Raw genomic sequence first — 17,804 nt, forward strand, 5'->3', positions numbered from 1 at the left:
AGCACATAAGTACTGGCTAGCTGCACCTTAGCAGCACCTTGGACTTCATTTGCCAGGGAGCTGGAGACTGTGTTTCTCTTCAACAATAAACCTGGCTGATGTGCCTTCATACCTTACTAGAGTCTGTGGTCATTGGGGGTTCTCTCGGGATCTGCTGTGTCAGCTATCTGCGCAGAGTTGGGGCAGCACACAGAGGGAACACACGCACGCAGCCGAGTGATACCAACAAGGAGAGAGCAGAGCACCACACCGGTAGCATCTGACAACACACCTCTTGACAACACCATGAAAAGCCAACCTTGGACAACCATTACTAATAAGTGGTACCAGATGGACACCTATTTCTCTGTGTGTTTGGAGAGGAAATGATAAATAGCTACAGTATTTTAGATGGCAAAGTGACTTTAATAGCAACCACTTTATTTGAAATGGCAGTTAATAGAAAGCAAGAAGTCAGGTTGCTCTATTAAGCCTGGCACTATAGAAATAATAGAATATCAAGACTGTAGAGACCAATGGAAACTGCTTCAATGGAGCCATCTGTTTCTCATAGGATTGTATCCTCAACTATGAAGGACAGAAGGGCAAAGTATCATTAGAGGGACACACGAAAGCTCTCAGACTGCCTAAATTCATACGAATCTTTACACTGTATGAATTTGGGTCAAACAAGTTAGTATTGAGTTAAAAATGTGACAGTACTGAAAATGCATGCTGATTCCTGTGCTGTATCATGCAGCTGTGCTAAGCGAGAAGAGGTTACACTTGCATAGCACCAGGGCAGCATTCTTACATAGTGCTCAAGACCTTTACAGGATGGGTCCTACTATTATACTTGCCACCTCTGTAAGGCCTCATGGTGTGGTTAATCAGCAGGCATGGTTTGTTCAAAATTGTGTACATGGAAGTGACAGCTAGAGGTTCACAGAGCTCCATAACGGAACTTCAGTAAAGGAGTTCCCTGCTATGTTCTCCTTCCCCAAACATCTCCATCCCTGGGTTCTACTGCCTCAAAACCACAAGATGCCTTAGCAAGGCCAGTCCTGCTCCTCAATTTTTTCTCGATATCACTTAAGAGAAGGGAGCTTCCAGGGGGAGAAGTGTATCAAACACTCTGGTAGGAAAATATGCAATTCTGAACAATTTTGGCATACTAACATATTGGTTTTAAATGTGTCTGGGTGCAGATACACAAATTAATAAACACAGTTCAGCATTAAATATAGCTATAGAGACACCCCCATCATCAGCTCTAAAGTATAGGCAGAAATAAACCTAACCATCATCCCATCAGACAAAAATAATTGGTTTTGTAAACACTGCCTTGAAGGTCAACACAAAGGATTAGCCCAGTGTTTCTCAAACTGGGGTCGCCGCTTGTGTACAGAAAGCCCCTGGTGGGCCGGGCCAGTTTGTTTACCTGCCCTGTCCGCAGGTCTGGCTGATCGCGGCTCCCATTGGCCACGGTTCGCTGCTCCAGGCCAATGGGAGCTGCTGGAAGCAGCATGGGCCGAGGGACTTACTGGCCGCCACTTCCAGCAGCTCCCATTGGCCTGCAGCGGAGAACTGTGGCCAGTGGGAGCCGTGATTGACCGGACCTGCAGACGGGGCAGGTAAACAAACTGGCTTGGCCTGCCAGAAGTTTTCCCTACACAAGCGGTGACCCCAGTTAGAGAAACACTGGATTAGCCTGATCAGACAAATAGGAAAAAAATGACCCAAGTGCAAATGGGCTGCTGCTGACTTGAAAGTGTAGACAAGGGCCCTTCCTTTCCTTCTTGGAATCGTAGTCCAGAGCACTTGCAAAGTAACCAAAGATATAACTTAAAATGCTCCTCTGCCAGCCCATGGGCATTCATATCTATGGACTACAAGAAAAGGAACAACGGCTGAACTATCACAATTATGCATCAGACAAGAGATGGTGTCTCCGATAATTAGGATCCAAACCTTGTATGGCTTTGAACATCGGTATGAAAACTATGAATTGTATAAAAACAAGCAGGGAGCCATGCATTTGTGATGCACTAGTCATGTGTTCCTGGATTAACACCATAATCTGCACCAGCTGTAGTTTCTGGCTTGTCTTTAAGTGTACTTACCACAGAGTTTCTTACAATAATTCAACCTGGAGTCTCAGAAGAATAGATAACAGAGTCAATGCCAACATCAGAAAGAAATGATTGTAGCTGTTCCAAGTGCATATTAAAACAAAGTACTTTGGCCAGGAAAGTTGCAGAAGACTAGGAACAATTAATGACCTAAAAATACCCTGTGTTAGCACATTGCAATGTAGGACAGTTCTTCTACATTATAGCATCAGAGTGGGACAAGTGCCATTTCTTACTGGATAGATGCAGTTGTTGCTAACTGATACTATAAATTAGAAGTATGAAATCTCATTAGCACATCATTACTACTATATAATATTTCTACAATAGTAGCATCTTGAGACCCCGAACTAGGTCAAGGCCCCATTGTGAGTGCTGTACAAACACATATGAAGTTTAAAATAGAAAAACGTGCAAAACATGACAATTGCAAGATTATTCTGGTTTCATTGGCTTGATGGGCAAATTGTGTCGCTGATTAGAAACACTACACTAAGAAAAACATATTGTCCAGCTGCGCCAGAAGAAGAACAGGAGACATCGGATGTGGTTTAATTAGGCTGCAACTCTATTCCTATGTGGAAGTACATAGCAGATAAAATTGTACAGTGCAGGTAATTCCATAATTATTTACATATATGCAGAGGGCGGCTGCTGTTCGACCTCTCTCTTTATCCACCCTGGTCCCCAGCCAACCTGCTGCCTGGGCCTCACCATCCCCACTTCTCAAATGAGGATTAAGGGGGGGCTATAAAGGAGTGGTGGATTGGCTCATAGGAGCCCTGAACCCCCATTTCCACTCCTTTAAAGATTATGTCCTTTAAATCCTTTACCAATCCATTTTATCTGATCACCATATCTTTTTCCCACAGAGAACCTGCACTAGACATGCACCACAAGCTTACATGATTCCCTAACCCCTGTTTCATGTTTGCCCCAGCCAAAAACCCAACCTACCGTGGGGAAGGAAACCCACCTGCCCCACCTTGTACTGGCCAATCTGATGGTGAGAGAAAAATTCTTTCCCATCCCCCACACAAAAGAAGCAACAGCAAATCACGACAATACCTGATATTTAACTACGTCCATGAGCAGGAAACTGGGTGCTGCTCTGACTGCTCCAGGTGAAAGAAGGCTTTTCCTTCACTGGCATGGACATAAATAACCTCCTCTTTCTTCCAGTCACCTGGGAGGGAAGAGGAATGAGTCAGCATCCCCATGCTGTCACAGCAAATCACACTCTCTGGCTTTCTAGCGTTTAAAGGGGGTACACACCTTTCCTAACAAACCAGACAATGGTCTCCACCACTAAATGTGTTGTGAGGTCATTTTCCTTCCTTGGACATGTAGTACTGAGCACCTGTAGAGTAATCATAGAGATCACATAAACTGTGAATAGAATTGCAAAGCTTCCCCTGTTTTCAAAGTGCCAGTACTGCTGATTCCAAAGTCTGAGATTTTCCACTGTGTACAATTGAATCCCCCGCAGTGTATGTGACAAATCAATAAGAGATCTTTCAATTTCTCTTGCGTTTCTACACAGTCCTTTTCATAGATTTGATATTTTCAAGGTCATCTCTAAAACAGGCCCAGTGCTTTCATACACACACACTCTCTTTTTCTGCTTGTAGTGAAATGACAGTTTTTTGCTTCTTTAGTTTCGTTGATTGTCTTTTTCGCTCAGAAAATTACATTTCATGAAGCTCATTCTTACAGATTGAACACTTTGTGCTAAAACAAATTGTTATAGTGTTTCTGGTGGTTTCAATAAATTAGAACTAGCTGTTCAAGCCAATTTTGAACTGACACAAATCAGATTTGCAGAGTGAATTTTTCCAAAAATAGCACTTTATTGAACAAGTTCTATATTTTGCACCTGTCAGAAAATGTTTATTGCTTTATTTCATTAGCATGTGCTGTCAAACGTTAATTCAGATCACTCAGAAGTGGGGAAAGGAAGGGAGGGAGTTTTCACCAAACAAAATACGAGCTAACTTTTCATCATACAAAATACCAGCCAGCTTTGGAGAATGTAAAACTGCACCTTCAGCTGCGGATAATGTTAGCCACTCATGCAATAATATTTTCCATCTGGAGTGGTAAATTCAAGTTGCTGGATAATGTGCAAACTTGCAAATAGGACTGGTCTTATGGGTCCCAATTTCTGATGATCTGACTGTTTATAATTGAAAGTTTCTAGTACAAATCATTCTCAGATAACTATGCAATTTTTATTTTACGCTGACAGTAGGGGTTTTTATAGGTTGACACATGGTTCTAAAAAGCATGTGAATGCTAAATAACTTTTAATACTATGTTTAAAAACACAGTCTATATATAGTTATTTCTATAGTGATTAAGTTTTAAACTAAGCTGAAAAACATAGTCACACATTTGTATACACTGTTTACGAATGAGATTTGTACATTTTAAATGGGTGAAATAATGAAATTGCTTTTTAAGCACTTAATTAATTGTCTGTTCTCAGTACCATTAATGTCTAAGGGAGTTATATATGCATAAGTAGGGCCCTACCAAATTCACGGCCATGAAAACACATCATGGACCATGAAATCTGGTCTCTTCCACACACACACCCCGCCCCTTCTCCCCATGAAATTTGGTCTTTTGTGTTTTTACCCTATACTATATAGATTTCATGGGAGGAGGCCAGTGCTTCTCAAATTGGGGGTCCTGACCCAAAAGGGAGTTGTACGGGGGTCACAAGGTTGTTTTTTGGGGGGAGGGAGTTACAGGATTGCCACCCTTACTTCTGAACAGCCTTCAGAGCTGGGCAGCTGGAGAGCCACAGCTGTTGGCCAGGCACCCAGCTCTGAAGGCAGCACCCCACCAGCAGCAGCACATAAGGGTGGCAATACTATAACATGCCACCCTTACTTCTACACTTCAGCCTTCCAAGCTGGGTTCAAGGCCAGAAGCTGGAACTCTCCAGCTGCCCAGCTCTAAAGGCAATGCCATCACCAGCAACAGCGCAGAAGTATAGGTAGCAATACCATAACCCCCACTACTATAACCTTGTGACCTCTCCCCTCAACTCCTTTTTGGATCAGGACCCCTACAATTACAACACCATGAAATTTCAGATGTAAAGAGATGAAATCATGACATTTATGATTTTTTAAATCCTATAACCGTGAAATTAACCAAAATGAATCATGAATTTGGTAGGGCCATATGCATAAGGGAATACTATACCCCTTAAGTGCTTAACAGTGGTACTTCTAGGAAGGACATACCAGTGTCAGCCAATGCTGATTGTCTGATGCTTCCTGAAACATCACTCCCATCTGCTTCTAGGAGTAAAATAATTCCAGAAGAACAGTCATTTGTTCACTGTAGGTGGATCTGGCAACTATAGATAAGTTTGCCTAACACTTTCCATTAGAACAGGTATTTAATTCAGGGTGTAATGCTTGAGTTCCCTGTAGGTATCTACACATGCTGCCTTTCAGAGCTACCCAAAGTGCTAATTCCATACCCAGTAGAAGTCAAATCTATTTCTCACCCCAGAAGGTTCATCAAATTCCTCGGGAAGACTGCCAGCTCCTAGTTTCCTTGCATTTGACAGAGTCTTCCTTACTGCCATCACGGTCCTCCAGACAGCTGGACAGCTTAATCTCTGCAGCTGATGAGGAGCCTTCAGGTGTTACATAATTGAGAAAATGTACCCCTTTGAGCTGTGCGTGGTAAGTCAAAGCCCAAGTTGGTTGACCTACTGGGCACATTGCAAAAGTTCTCTAAGTAAATGTGCTTTTCCTCAGGAGGTAGTTCTTTTCCTGTGAGCGGTGTGCCTGTTGGGTTGGTAAGAGAGAGGAACTCTTTCACTATACACAAGTATAAGTGCCTGTACTAGATACAGTCAATAGATAACAAGACCCTAAGTTTGATGTTTTGTGTCCTGGAGACACAGTGCAGCCCGAATGGAAGGTGAACAAAGTTGGCTTTAAGTTACCTTCATGTCTTCAGGATTCTGGAATGCTTATGGGGCTGATGTGGCCCCAGGATAAACTAAAATAGTCAGAGATACTTCCTGAGGGCTGCATGTTGGCACAATTCCACAGAAGAGAGCAACCAAGAATCCCTCATGGTCCCACCCTTAGCATGATGGGGCTTTCAAAGGAGATGGCAGAGGGTCAACTGCACTGCGTCTGTGAAGGAGGAATTCTTCCCTTTGATACAGTTCCAGCTTCTATCCACTGCCACAGAGATGCATAAGGGAGGGTCAGGGAGAGCAACTGTCTCTAATGAGATTTGGCATAATGTGTGGAATTTTACCACTCTTGTAACAGTCAGAAGAGGGAATGCTGTTTATTGTCAGTACCCTTTGAATCATACACTTACTCAAATCACACTTAACAAAAACACACCAGAACTCCATATTGTTCTGCAATTCTGCTAGTAATTTGCTACTATATTGGTAGGAGGAGGGACTGTGGTTTTCTTTTGACTTTTACAGTTTATACTCTCGTCCAGATAAGATAAGACACTGTATTACATCATTGGGACAGATCTTTCTGCCCTTATTCACACAGAAATCCCGTTGACTTCAGTGACTAAAGCAAGCCGGATACTATTCTTATCTGCAGTAGTATAGTAGTGGCCAGATGTCCTACTGAGATAAGACCCTATTGTATTAGGCATTGCACTCTACCCTGAAGACATCACAATCTAAATAGGGAAGATTGACAATGAGAAGAGAAGAAACCCAGAGAGATTAGGTGACTTCCTCAGGGTCACACAGCAACTCTGTGGGCAGCGAGAATACAATCCAGTTCTCCTGATTTCCAGTCCAATGTCCTACCTGCTGAATCACGTTGCCCCTCTAATATAAGCATATTATGCTTGATCTTCTGATTAAAATCATAGGACTTTCCTCGTGTTTAAATAGCTTCATGACCATGTAATTCCAATGATTTAAATAAAGTGAGTTATTCCTAGTATACAACTGTATAAACAGAAGGAAAATCAGACCGGATTGCTAATAAAGAAAAGTTTAGAGTGAAAGAGTTGCCTTTGGAAACCAAAGTAAATTTCCCAGTACATTTTTATAATAAAATATAAGTGAAACCCTGAACTTGTGCACACAAGGGCTAGCAGAAATAAACATTTAAATGCTTTTGAAACCTATAATATGTTTTTTGGAGCCTTATCCTCAGCTAACGTAATTAAGTCTATTTCTCTACTAAAGCCAATGAAACTAATCCCATTTACACCAGCTGCAGATCTGGCCTTCTGTGTTTAAAAAGGTGAAAATTGGACATTTTATTTTCAGTAAATAAGATATCCTTTATTTTAATATATCATTATGTTGCAGATTGTTAATGTCTCATTTCCATGTATTGGTGAAGGTCATAGTTGAACACTGAATAACAAAGTTGTACTTCACATATATAATAGTTGTTGAAAATACTATCAAAAGCCATCATTAACTTATAAGGATTTGGTTTCATTGAAGACACCACATCAAGGCAGTCACTTTTTGCTGCTAATTTTAATTAGTGCCTTTTTGAATCCCTTTAAAGCAGAGTCAGATTTGGAAGTAATGATGTGCCTGAGTCTCAGCATTCATCTGGCTGTCATTCATTTTCTGAAGTTAAAACTAATTGGCAGTGCTTTCAAAAAATGCTTGTTAAAAAATCCCTTTAGATATATGTTCTTAACAGCGCATAACTAGCTTCACACTGGCCAGCTACCAGATGTTTGGGTATAAATATAATTGCATGCCTAACAAGCAGTACAGAGAGGACTGGCCTGTCTTGTGAAAAATAGGAACATATTTAAATGCAGTTCATTAAATGGTTTCATTTTCCCTCCCCACCCCAACCCCACCCACACCCCAGTTAAAAACATCCAAATAATCTATTGAAGCTTTCTGACAAAGAAAGTTATGAGGAAAAAAATGATCATCAGAGATGGACATTCATAGCACTTTGTACAAGCTACGTGCCCTGTCAGATATTTTACTCTTATTTATAGGCCTTAATCCTTAGAACACTTGTACATGTGACATATGATGTCAAAAGGTTGGCCCTGACCCCACTAGACCCACTCACTGCCATGACGAATGGGTACTCTGTGTCTTGCCTTCGTAGGTACTTTTGATTCTTTGGCTCTGGATAAAAGAATCCTGGAGAATAGGTTACTTAGGAGATCACTAGTCATTTGTTTTTTGCCTTCCTCTAAAACGTAGGGCACAAGTCACTTGCTGGAGGATTCTCTGCACCTTGAGGTCTTTAAACCATGATTTGAGGACTTCAATAACTAAGGCATAGGTTAGGGGTTTGTTACAAGTATGGGTGGGTGAGATTCTGTGGCCTGCACTGTGCAGGAGGTCAGACTAGATGATCATAATGGTCCCTTCTGACCTTAAGTCTATGAATCTATTATCATCATTTATGAATGACCAGAGCACTAAATAGACAATGTGGCCTAGTAAAGTACTGGGCTTGGACTCTGGAGACATGGGTTCTATTACAGCCCTGCCACTGGCCTGCTGGGTGAACTTAAGCAAGACATTTTCCTGCTCTGTGACTCAGTTTCCGCATCTATAAAATGGGGATAATAATAGTGATCTCCTTTGTAAAGCACCTTGAAATCCATTGATAAAAAGCAACAATATTTATCTACATATATTTAAACCAGACTATAGAAAGCAGAAGTTTTCTTTGAGAGAGAGAGATAAAAGAAAACTTCTGCTTTTTATAGTCTGGTTTATTACATACACTGTTTTCCATGCATGATGCAAATGCTATTTTACTGCATGTATTGTATTTTTGTCACAGTTCTTACTTTAAAAATTAATAAATAGATCAATAAATGTTCACACACCGGTGCTGCAAAGCTCTCTACAGCAGGACCCACACTGAAGCCAGCTCCTGGGATTGAGACAATGTCTTCCCTTGTGTATAGTACTGCCCAGAACACAATTAGTAATAGTAATTAAAAGATAAATGGAAAAAAGATGACAAAAGTAAGGATCATTTTTTTTCTTTATTTTCCTCTTTTTGTTGTAAGTCTCTATACTTATTCCACTCACCTATGTTTGATTTATAATGTGCCACCACCAATATATAACATTTCCTATATGTTTATCTATATGTTTTGCCTATTTTTGCAAGTTTTCGTCCAGCACTGTGAGAGGCCCTGAGATAGATTAAATCAAATCTGTGATGCTCACAGTCCTAACGAGATTGTTGCTTTTATGAAGTTAATGGGACTGTTCATGTAAATAAAGTAACTCACATGCCAAAGTGTTTGCAGGATTTAGGCTGGTAAATAGGTGACATTCTGAAGATATAATTATAAGAGCCTCATAAAAGCAACAGCTGTGTGTGTGAAGGGGAGCCAGGTCTTCCCTTCTTTGGACCTCCCCATACTGTTTGCAGCTGGGCCAGCTCCTCACTATGTTGTTCTCTACTCAAGTTCCATAGTCCTCAAATCTTCATTGGCAGCTCAGCAGAGCAGCCAGCTTAGCTGTACATGGTCAGGAGGGGCCACACAGAAGCTACAGCACTATTGGCAAGAATCCTCCACTGATGCATAATTGGTCTGGGATCCCGAAGTTCAGAGAACCTACAGCTGTTGACATCTCAGGAAGGCCAATCCCTGGAGGAGCTCCAGCTGTTGGCCTTTTGGAACTCAGAAGTGACTGAATCTGGGATTGTCCAGAGTTCCCTCCCTCTACTCTCAGAGATGTCACCTCATCTTGCATTGAGTTTCCATTCAAAGAGTTCTGAATATGGCCTTCTCTATTGTTCAAAGCCTCTCATTAAGTCATTTGGAATGAATTGTTGAAGAACAAGAAGTACTCACTGTAGGGCTCAAAACCAAATTCAAAGTAAATATTTCCAAGGAAGAGAGTTCTGAGAAGGGGCTGTCCCCAATCTGTACTCCATCTCAGTCCGCACACTACAAACCTGTTTGATTTTTACTAACATATAAATTAAGGTTGGTGCAATATAAGGTTCATCTCAAACTATGTTCCCAAGCTTGACTCTTTTTAATTTTTGTTTTTCAGGACTACTTAGATCTACACCTTAGAGCCTCTCTTTCTAGAGAGCCACCTTCATCAATGCATCAGCAGGAACCCCAACAAAAGTAACACCTGCTAACAAGGTGAGGTGTTTCAGGCAAACACTGCCAGACTGTTACCACAATTTACTACAGTTCTAGTTTACCTTCATCATAATTACTACAGAATCACACTGGAGTTGCTCTGACAGGTAGTTTGTGAGGTGAGCTGTCTGCAGTCTCTCACTCATCCAGTTTAATGCTGGAGTTAATAAAAGTTGTGAACTTTAATCCCAGGTCTTGCATATATCATTTGCTGCATTGCCCAGACCAATATGGTTTACAAGCACAATGCCTGACTCTAAGAGAATATATTGTATATTGACTGTACTTATCCAAAGTTGTCAAATAGCCTTCTCAACATAGCTCTTATTCTATATCTGGACAAACTCAGGCACCAGTGTCTACATTTTATGACCTCTGACACAGGTCTAATTTTACCTTGCTGAATAGCTTCCTACCAGATGTGTCAGTTTATTGTTGGTACACTATTTGCAAAGAGAGTTCAATTATCAAGAGCAGAATGAACAAAGTAAATATATTTTCCTCCAGAGAGAGCAGAAGATATAGTACTATTCCTTTTAAGTGCTCTTCCGGGCTCTTCAGAAAGAAGATTGCTTAATTTAATGCTCAAACAAATAATATAGTCTGAGAGGGTTTGGATAATAACTTTCTCAGATAAATTCAGTTCACTAATTTCATTAGGCACTGCATCGATCAACTTTGTTTTTAGGACACATTTAGAGGGCAACTTGGCTGACTATAATTTTAAGAAACTGAATTGACATGGTGTCAATCTATTGTCAAGTTGCATGGCATCTCTAAGGAATACAATTCAATTTAAGAGTTCAGTCTGTTTTTTTTTTAATCTGCTTTATCTGACTGCTATAAAGTAACTCTTTTACATGAGCAGCAAACATGCTCAACGTTTGATGCTTTTCTGCTTAAAATTTGTCCTTCAGTGAGAAAATAGGCCAAGAACTCAATGCATCTGTCTTAGGTCTTTAAATATTTCCATCTCTTTTCAAGGCGGTGTTATATTTCTCTGATGCTATACAACTATTCTATATAAAGTGGTCATGTTACTCTGAGCTACTTTAACATTCACCAGAATAAATTTGCTCTCCCTTTAATTTTGCAGGACACTGTGCACCTATTCACAGGTCCCTCTCTCAATATTAGGCTTTCCTTAAAGGTATATTACCTCCATTATTTAAGGCAAGGCAGAACCGACATATTAGAAATAAAGTAGATACCTACAGTAAATCAGGTATAATCTTACTAAAGCTACATCACATCTTACATTTCCATCAGAGTTTTCAGTTATGGTCAAAGGAATCCTTGTTTAATGATCACATAAAAGAACAGTTCAATTCACAGTGCACAATATACACCCAAAGGACTAGATTCTGATCTGTTTCCCCAGTGTAAGTCAGTAGTAACTTGAATGGAGTAATTCTGGATTTAAACCAGTCTACATGAGCCCAGAATGTGCGCCACGGTACCCTACCTGTGGGATACATTCACTATGTAGGTAGTGAATGGAAATGGTTTGTGTTCCAGGCAAAATAGGTATCATTTCCTCAGCATCTTGTATCCATGCTGCTGTTACTGATGCCACTCAAAAATACTGCTTCCAGAACCACTGGTGGAGGGACTGCACAACCCTAGTAGATTTACAAGAGGCACTCTATGATTCTTTACATTCCTAGAGGAACGTAATGAAGATTGGATGGTAGAGATGACATTATCTCTATCTTCACAAAAACTGAACCATTGCAGAGAGTTGCACTATTTTTGTGGTTACCCAGGTCTACTGGAGTCATGATGTGAAATCCTCCCAGAAAGGCATTAGCATGGAGCAATTTCTCATCTCCTTTATTAACTTGAGAATAATGTAATAGTAGATCAATTGACTAGTCAGTGCAGAATGAGATTTTCTATGCACTAGTAACAAGTATTAAGGTCCCAGTCTTTTAGTCCACTGTATATGCAGCGCCTGCTCCAGGTGGAGCACCATTGGACTTCAGTGGAGGACTGCTAGAGTCCATTTTAGGACAATTGAGAATTCAGGTGATATTTGTTAGGGGGAGCGAGCTAAAGCTTTGCCTAACTGGTATTCAAATCACACAACTCATTTGAAAACATAATGCAGACCATTCAAATCTCATATTGTCTGGGATTTCTCATAGAAAAGGAGCTGAATAAATTCTAGGGCACAATTAACAGGGAAACATCACAGAGCAACAATTCAAAAGGAAAAGCAGTAGGATCCCAGAGACGTGTTTGGGGGCCTTCTGTCTGATGCTAAATGAGTTAATCAATCACTCTTGAAGAAATGCATTATTCTGTTAGGCTTTGGAAAACAATCTTTATTTTCCTGAAAACATTGATTCTGTAGTATGTTATTTTTTAGAGAACAGGATCAAACCATCCAAACTAATTTATTTTCTTGTAAAAAGTTAATCTCTTATTAAATTACTTTTTATGTAGAAAATAGAAGGAAGGAGAAGAGTATATGCCATATCCCTTGTCAGATGACTGAATTTTGATTGTAGATTTCTACATTTCCCTAGTCTTCTAAAATTCCTAGTCTGGTTCTGCATATGACCCAGCCTCCCAAAGATCAGGAAACTTATCCTTCTGTTTATAATCTAACAATCCAAAAATAGATTGTGTAACTAAAGTGCTTTGTTGTCATGACGTTTTCAGCTTTGTTGTCATGACGTTTTCAGCTCTATCGTTAAGAACACAGATTATAAATTTCACATGAATACCACATAGGCAAAACACAATCTCACAATTTTTTTTGAAGGGTAGCTACCTATGTTATGTCCAAACTATGTATGTTTCCCCATTGCATGCCCAGTGTCCATTTTGCATGTGCAAACAATGGATGCTCATGCATAATGTACTTTCCTGGTGCAACACTAGACTCCTTTTTCTTGTTGTTGTTCTTTTTCTAATATTTCAACTATCATGTGGATTGTATACAAGGGTGAAATCCAGCTGCCCTCGTTGACTTTAGAAAGATGTCTCGGAGTATCATCTTTCTCCTGAAATTTCCTATTTTATACACAATAGGCTAGATTTTCTACTGAGCTAAAGTAGCTTAGCAGCATTGCCTTCAATGGAGCTACATCAGTTTATGCCAGCCTGAGAATCTAGCACAATATTTTTCAAAACCACATTTTTTCTAACTAGTTCTGCATTTGTCAGTTTGTGATTTTTGAAGATCCAGATCTGTGAAAATTCTATAACCTCAGAGTTAGTAATCATCAGCTGATAATTACAAACTTCCTGGAGTCCAAATCATGTATGAAAGTGGGATTTAATGATAGGCTTTGTACATTATGATCATTAGGCAGCAGATCATTACACCCCAGAGTGTTTTAGTGCTGTAATAAAATAACTCACTTGAAATATCAAAATGTTTTTGTGAAGGAGAAAATATCAGGAAACATTACTTTTTCTTATGTTTTCATACAATGGCCATTAAGCAAATGGTACAGGGTGACTTTTAACAATGCTGTATAGAAGTATAATTTATTTTAGTTTTATATATATATATATACACACACACACACACATATTTTTAAATCTAGAATTTGCACAAATTGCATTCATTTCAGGGATGAATTCCTAACACAAGTTTAATGCCCATTCAATTTAATGGGATTTGTGCGCACAGTAATTACAGGATCAGGGCCTTAATTTTTTTTTCATCAGGACCCTACACTGCCATGGAGCCACAGCAGAAGACCTGTCTAGGCATTCTGATTCCAGATAGAGAAGCTGAACAAGTGCAATACAACATTTCCATACTCTGCACTCAAATGGTCACTTTCATGCAAGTGACATTCCCAAAATGTTCAGTACCACTGATATACTTTCTATTTTAAGGGCGCTGAGTGCTCCACTCAAGCACTTACAATTCCCATTGAAATGCATGGAACTTCTGAGAGTTTAGGGAGTGAAAAATCAGGATACCAATTAGATACCTAAACTTATTACATTTGTTTTTTTGTTATTACCACAATTAATGACTACCTAGACCAAAATCTTGCTTTTCATTTCCCAAACCCAAAAAACTCCTGTCCCAAATGACTCCTTTATAGTTATACCTCAAGTTATTTCACATATCTCCCTATATCCACTGAAGGACATTAATGTTCTGCTGTAATCAACTGGTAAACCTTTGCCTCACTGTAGTTTTGCACTAAGCTATTTAAACTATTTTCTTCAGTTATATAAAGTAGCAGTGAATTCCACAGTTAATTATATGCTGCATGAATATATTTTTTCTAAAAAAATCTTTAATATCAAAATATTTTTATATCATAGGATAGAGGAAAGAGGAGAAGCCTATTGCCCTTCATTATATAATTAATCTGAATACTAATGCTGTTGTGATGGAAATGGAATTGTCATGTGGTGTTCTAAGAATACTGAGATGTAATCATTTTATGAACATTGTACGTGACTTGGTCAGTGAAGTAAAGTTATTGAACATTGGGTTTTAAGGCTTTCCTGTATGAATATAATGTTCTAAATTATATTTATAGTTGTGTAATGTTTATGATATCCCTATAATGTTTTAATTCAATGTACAGCAGTACAGGAAGGCAATACAATAGTTCCTCAGATAAGAATATCCTGGCACACACTTGAAAGATAATGTGGGAAGCTTCTGACTTCACCAATCTTATGCCCTGTCTCCAGAGAACATGCAAATTTCATTTTTCCAGGCTGGAAGCCTGGAGAGCAAAACCATTTTAAACAATTAAAAGTTCGCTCTGGAGGAGGAGGAGGAGGTTGTCAATTGCCAGGAGTTGATCAGGGAGACGTGCTGACCCAGAGAGAGGCTCTGCAGAGGAGTCTATAAGAAGTTTAGAATTACCAAGGTCCCCATGTGGAAGACGATTAGACACCTGCTAAGCAGCCTGTTTATTATTTTAAGATCTGTTTTCTCTAATGTGTGTTTGTTCTAATAACTCACACTTGGTTTTAAGAAGGTTGTTTGGTCATTGCTTACCAGAACATACTAAAAGCACAATAGTTTGAAAAGCACAGGAGAGAGACTCAATAGCAGCAGTAAATTTAACTTTATTGTGGGACATTTAGAAATAACATAGGGACCTGGAACCTTCTGGACTCGTGACTGCATAGGTTTTGTTTGTTTATCTGCCAGTGTTTACTGGATTTTTAAAGAAATAAAATCCTACAAAAGGATTCCTACCAGCAACTTCTAATGTGAAATATCTGAAACAACTCGGGAGGACTGCTTGACTTACAAAATGTACACAGCCCTCCAATTTCGCTTCACTGTTTCCACTGACATAAATGGAGGGCTGTGACTGGGATCTAAAGTATCCAGTTTTTCACATACCATTTTTTTTTCAGACGACAGAATCCTGCAAACAGACATTTAGTGATGTTTGTGATGAAAAACTTATTTTTAATTGTTCATGAGCACAAAAACAGGGAGACAGTGACCTTTTCTACCAATTACTTACACAACATGAAAATGGGAGTGTACTTGTGAGCCTATTAGTTGTTCATCAAATATAGCTGTCAAAAGTTAACACCAAGTGAAGAGATGGAAAACCTTTAGAAAATGTTACAGAATCAATCTTTAGAATATATTATTTGCCACAAGCATATACTCTCTGCTTCATGTTGAATAAAAATAGAGAACATGCTAAGAATCACTCCTCCTCCCCCCAAGATCCTACTGGCAAGGAGAAAGGAAATGATTTTCTTTACAAACTTGACTAGTTGGTTTGACTTGAAAATATTATGAGTCAACCAATCAACCACTCTTTCTGCAAAGGTGCAGAGAGATGACCTTTTCTGAAAAGAATATCATTGATGAAGTGAACGAATTCATTTCTGATCCTTTGAGGGGGCTTGTATTTGTGATGTTCATAAGTACAATTTCCCATTGTAGAACATTTCTTATCTGCAGGGGGAAAAAAAGCCACGATTTGTTTTTTCTTGTGGCATTCATGGTTTCTGTAAACAGCCTATGACTATGTGAACATAGTCATGAGTCTTAATCCATTTCTTGCAGATAGATGAAATATTCTATTTTCTACACATGCCCCATCTGAGAGCAGAATCAAATCTAGAGATACTTCAGTGTTCTTACTGAAAGACAAGCTGTTATTATGATGGCGTACACAACAGCCTAGGCAGCTTTCATTTGCCCTGTGTAGATGAAATGGAATTTGTTGGCGGCTTTGCAGTTTCCTTTTACCAGGATTCCCATCTTCCATAAAAATGAAGTATTGTGTGAATAACATGAACTGGAGCATGATATGTACTCGAGAAAGTGGAGCTTCCATTTGTAGAATTATTTGTGCAAAATTGCAAATTACTTAATATAGCATAAGGATTTATCATTTATATTCTAAGAGTGTATTTATAGATAATATTCTCACTCAGATTGTCTAATTTTTTCAGAATCTTATGTATGCCTGTATTTTTGCTATATTTGAGATGACTGTACTTGGGAATGTTGTGAATTCTGAAATGTAGGGTCTTCCTGTAGATTTTCAGCAAATTTGACTACATGTTCTAGAACATCAGTTTTTATTTGACAAAATGAGTTTCCATTCCTTGTTGCAAGGATAATAATGCAACTTTGCATTTAGAGAGTGCTGTGTCAGCCAAACACTTTTACACCAATGCTTTGACATACCTCACACATTTTTATATACACACATCCATTATGGTAATTCATTAACTGTACCCATTTTTATTGCTAGGCAGATAACAGGAAAAGATCTGTTTATTCATATGAATTTGTAAATTAACTTGCCTGAGCCATGTTTACATGCCTTTTGTGTTCATCTTTCACGAAGGCCTGAGTGATCTAATTTTGTTGGAAATAATATTTATGGGAAGTAAATTTTAAAGTCACATGTGAGATTATTTGTAGAAACAGAATTCCATGATCATGTGCACAATTATCTGCTCTAGCAATAGTTACATGCTCATCTGGGAAATATCAACGAGCCCAAGCAATTAACATGATCAATCCCAGTTGAGCAATAACCTGCCACAATTGTTCCTGGGAACTGTAGTTCAGGTCAGTACAGCTTGTTTTTGGATATATGGAATCCATTCGTAGAGTAAAAAGCAGAGTGCTTCAAAATTTTTCTGTTGAGGCTGTTTTTTTTTATAGGAAAATTGGATTTTCAACTACATTTTTTTCACAATAAATGTCTACATTCTCTGGAAAAAGTAGATTTTTCACTGAAAATTCAAATACTCAAAAACTGAAATTCTTTGAATAAAAATCAAAATATTTCATTTTGGATAGCCTGCCAGAATTGTTCATAAGGACAGTCATTCAGTTTCCTCATATCTCTATTTTCCTCTAAGGGCAGGCTCCCCAAAGGGGCTACATCCCCCATGATTCACTGCAACCAGAGTTATTGGAGCATGAGCTTTCGTGGGTGACTACTCACTTCGTCGGATGTATGCATCCAATGAAGTGGGTATTCACCCACGAAAGCTCATGCTCCAATACATCTGTTAGTCTATAAGGTGCCACAGGACTCTTTGCTACTTTTACAGATCCAGACTAACATGGCT

The sequence above is a fragment of the Chelonoidis abingdonii genome, chromosome 8, assembly GCF_003597395.2.
Source record: "Chelonoidis abingdonii isolate Lonesome George chromosome 8, CheloAbing_2.0, whole genome shotgun sequence".
In the NCBI taxonomy this organism is placed as follows: Eukaryota; Metazoa; Chordata; order Testudines; family Testudinidae; genus Chelonoidis; species Chelonoidis abingdonii.